This window comes from Gymnogyps californianus, chromosome 16 (assembly GCF_018139145.2).
Source record: "Gymnogyps californianus isolate 813 chromosome 16, ASM1813914v2, whole genome shotgun sequence".
Lineage (NCBI taxonomy): Eukaryota > Metazoa > Chordata > Aves > Accipitriformes > Cathartidae > Gymnogyps > Gymnogyps californianus.
In genome coordinates, this window is record NC_059486.1 from 14,824,175 (window position 1) to 14,828,661 (window position 4,487).

Consider the following 4,487-nt stretch of genomic DNA (forward strand, 5'->3'; position numbering starts at 1 on the left):
CAAACTCTTTTTCCTGGGAAAGGAAGAGCCCGGGTGTTGCTAGATGCTTGGGGCAGAACCGAATGTGGGGTGCACAGTATCTGTACCAGGTCTCCGGGGTCCCCTGTGGTTTGCAAAGCTCTCTTGGGTGCCAGGCACCAGCCCCGGTGCTGGGGCACGGAGGAGGGCAGGATCTGGCCCTGATGGACTTGTGAGATGGCGGCGAATGTCACGGCCAGCTGGGAGAGAGCTCCAGCTAAAAATGGTGTTTGGGGACGCACGTGCGTGCTGAGCGGCGGGGAGGCACGGTTCCTGTCCCGGGGCTGCCGGTGCATCCTGGCTTCTGCATTTGCTCTTCTCATCATTCAGCCTGGGGGGTTCCCACTGGGTCCTTGTAACCCCCAAATACTCACCCCTTCTCCCTAGGTGTGGGGCTGGGGAGCCCCATCGGGCAATCGCATGCTCATACCCTATTTTTTCCTCCCCATCCCCAGCTTCACCATCCAGCTGGGGAGCATAAATCAGCTCCCGTTGCCCGGGCTGGCCTTGGAGCTGGCATGAAAATCCTGTCAGCCTGACGGAGGATGGTGTTTGGATCCGTTCGAGTTCAAAACCTCCTGTTTGGTGATGACACGCAGAAATAATCTGTCACTTGGCCTCCGAGCAGCAGTTTGGGTTATTTGTTTGGGGTCTGGCTACTGGCGGTGAATAACAAGCTGCCACCGATGCTCTGTCTGTAAGCGTGTTTCACCGAGTGAATGGACGGGCTCTAAACCCTGCCCTTTCAAACCAGATTAATCGCATTAGGCTTTGTCAATGCAAAAATTACCTCATCATTGGCACTGGCAGGTGGTGTAGAGCAGCAGACTTATTCAATATTTAAGAAAGCTGCATTGCAGAGCTGAGAAGGCTGGAGAAATAGGTTGCCTGTGTCAGTGTCTTTGCTGGTGGAGACGATCTCTGCAGGCACCGCCAAGTGTGAAATGTTGAGCTCGCCGTAAAAACCTGATTATTGCACTGCGAGTCTTCAAAATACTGAATTTTCTGTTTTCTACCCCACGATGTTATTTCCAGATGGCTAAACCAGTGTGTCTGGGCAGCCCTGTAATGGTCTCTTTGCAGATGCCCGGTTGGTGGTGGCGGTGTGGGTGCCTCCGGGTCCTGCCCAGGGTGCCAGCAGCCCCGTGTCCCTCCTGGTGCCCACGGGGCAGGGTGGGTTCGCGCCGTGGGGCTCCCGCCGCCTTTCCCTGCCCACCCGGGGCTGCTGGAGAGTGAGGGGTCCCTGCCGGTTGCTGACGCTGCATCTACCGGATTTTGGGTGCTGGCGATGGGCCCGTGAATCGGCACCTCTTGGCTTGGAGCGAGCGGCGTCTGCGCGCGGGACGACAGCGCCAGCAGCTCGGGGAGAGGCAGAGTGATTCACGGAAGGCGTTCAATCCGTTTTTATTAAGGCATGATCAAATTCATGGGCTCCGTCATACAGAAGTAATGGAGCGGTGTGATTAGAGTCATGTGGCTCTTCCTTAAGGCCAGAAATTAAGACCTCGCTTCTATTCCTGGCTCTGCCCGGGACGCGCCGCGTTCGCGCCGGCGGGAGCTGCCGCCTGGCTCCTTCTGACCTCCGCCTGCAATCGGGGAACCTCGAGCAGCCGGGGACGAGAGGGCTCCTCGCATCCCCGCTGATGGCAGACCTGGGGGGAGCCGGTCCCGGGACCCTCTGGGGACAGCCAAACCCTGGAAGGTCTTGGCATCCTCCTAGGATGGGATATTTCCATTTCATTAACTAAATGCTGCTGCATCCCATCAATCACGACTTGGATTGCCACATCCTTTTGCTTGTGAGCAGGGATTTGGCAGGGGGAAAAAAGCCACCGTAAGCTGGTTGTTTTTTTTTTTTTTTTGTTCTTTACTGTGTGCTAAAAATGCGGAACCAAGCATTAGGACAAGCAAGAGTAGTTGCTGGAAGTAATGCAAAGTAGATCTTCAAAATCTATTATTTATAGGCGGAGGGAAAGTGTATTCCTCCAGGAGCCGTCCCCAGGCTCTTCTCCATCTGCAACAAAGCGAAACACCCGTGGCTTCTCTATTATTAGCAGAAAGTTCTAGTTGGGGGGAAGAGTTTTCCTCTCCGCCAGCTGAAGTGTCGGTTCTTGCTCTACCCTCTTCGCTAGCAAAAACCAGCGATTTTCCTCTATTCTTTGCGGGGCCGGGGCAGCCACTACTGCTCTGCGTGACCTTGGGCAAGTCCTTTATCTGCCTGCATCTCCCCACAAATGGGTGCTGGCAGCCCAGCGCTGCCCTTCCTCCCAAGGCACCCCGTTAAATCTGCGTCCAGCCCTGCGAGACCCCCTGCTCCCGACAGGACCCTGCATCCCCGGCAGGAGTTTGCTGCTGCAGTGCAGATTGTGGAGGTGGCGGGGGGAACTTAAATGAACAATTTGCTTATTTAACTGACCTTGTCAATCAGAGCCTTCTGATTTGGCACAGGAATAGGCGCTGTATGAAACCAGCAGAGCGCTAATTACCACACATGCTTCGCTTCTTTTATATATATATATATATATATATATGTATTTTTGGAAGTTATCAGTGAAGCAAAAGTGAGCCTCAAATCTCTGGTGACTCTTCAGGGACTGCTGGAGAAACCCCTGCAATATTGCAGAGCAGAAAGTGGAGGATGGGAATTATGTTTTTCCCCCTTCCTGGGAAAGTTGCACTTTTTTTCATGGCTCGGAGTTTGTGATTTCACTGGGACAGTTTTGCGAGCTCTCATTTTCCATCTTCTCCTCGGGACAACCTCCCCAGTGCCTCTCTTGGAGTTTTGCTGAGAGCTGGAGTTGCTCTGTGCCCTGCAAAGGTGCGTTCGCTGGGTTTGGGCTGAGCTCCGGTCCTGCCGGGATGCACTGGCCGCTCTGGGATGCTGGCTTCGGTGCTGGGACCCGGCGGGACGTTGGTGGCCGAGTGGTCCCTTCCAGCCGGGGAGGAATCTGCGGCAGCATCTTCCCAGGGCAGCAGGTTTGGGAGGACGAATGGCCCACGGGCTGGGAGCAGCCTTGTCGCCCGTGGGCCAGGCTCTGCAGAGGGGTTTGGGGTTTTGTGGGGTTTTTTTTTTTTAGTTCTGCTGCAGGCAGGAGGAAGCAATTCAAATGCAGGTGCCGCGAGCAATGCAGGCGGGAGGCTGCTGCCGTGGGGGGATCCCAGCGGGTACCCCATGCTGGCTCTGCCTCAGTGCTCGGCGCAGGAGATGGGCAGGGGGGAAAAACCCGCGGATGGGAAATAGTTGAGTTAACAAAAACTTCCCCCATCATCAGGGGGTCCTAACGAAGCGGGGATTTGTATCCTCCTTGGTGCCTTGTGCTCTCGTTAGCGCTGTAGCAAAGCCAAGCCCTTCGTGGACGGATTGCCTTTTCTCTTTTATTTCCACCTTAACTCCTGTAAAGGGAGGCTCGACCTGAGCTGCTCCCTTTGCAAGTGATATCTCACGGGCGATGCCACCCGTGGGCTGCACCCTCTGCCCTTGGGGACCATCCTGAGAGTGGTCCAGGCGTGACAGTGGCTCACGGCGGCATCGCAGCGTCCCCCAGCACCCCACGGGCTGGGCAGGAGGACGGATCCTGCCCTGCCCTTGGCTGGGGGACCCTGCTCTGCCTGCGGTGTTCACCCTGTGTAAAAACACCGGGTTTCCCCCCCCGAAGAGACGATGGGACGGAGGGATCCGTCCCTCTGCCGTGGGTGACGCTGGTCGGCATCAGCTCGGGCTTTGCCATCCAGTGCCCATCCCCGTGCAGTGAGTAGGGGCGGTGGGTGGAGGGGGAAAACACCCCCAGAAAATGGGAATAAACTAGCACTCAGGCTCTGAATTTTACATCAGTTTGTTTTTTAATAAAAGCTGTCAGTTTTGCTGAAAGGAGAAGGGTTTGAAGAGCTCCCTTTCTTGATGAATCTTTTGGAGATGAGCAGACAGAATATCGTGTTTGGGTCCTGTTGCCACATCCTCCTTCAGTGCCTCTCCCGGTTTCATTTTGCAAAAACTTTAATAAACAAAAACGAAAAAGGAGGACTTTTGTTCCAGAGGGAATGTGGTTTGGGGGAGGACAGCGAGACGTGCTGGGTTCTAGGAAGAAAGTTTCCTAGTTTGTAGGTTTTCTTTCTCTGAGACGGAAACATCCTCTTCCCTCCCAGCTCTGAAGCCTCATAATTAATGTGAGGTCGGGTACCTCATTAATTACATCCGTGCCGAGCATGGCTGCATTGCCCTCTTGGGAGGGTGGTGGTTGTGGACTCCTGCGTCTCGTGCGTGATATCAAGACAGTGACTGAAGTGACATCCCTGTTCCTCTCCCTGCTCCCACTCCTCTTAATGCCAAAAATAAAGCCCTGCCCGGCGTGATTTTGTGTTTTTTTTGTTCGGTTCCCCCCCCCCCCCCCCCCCCCCCCCAGCCTGGCTGAAAGCACCAGGTTACCTTCATCGGCATCGCTGCTATCTGGCAGACGAGCAAAGTGATTGAC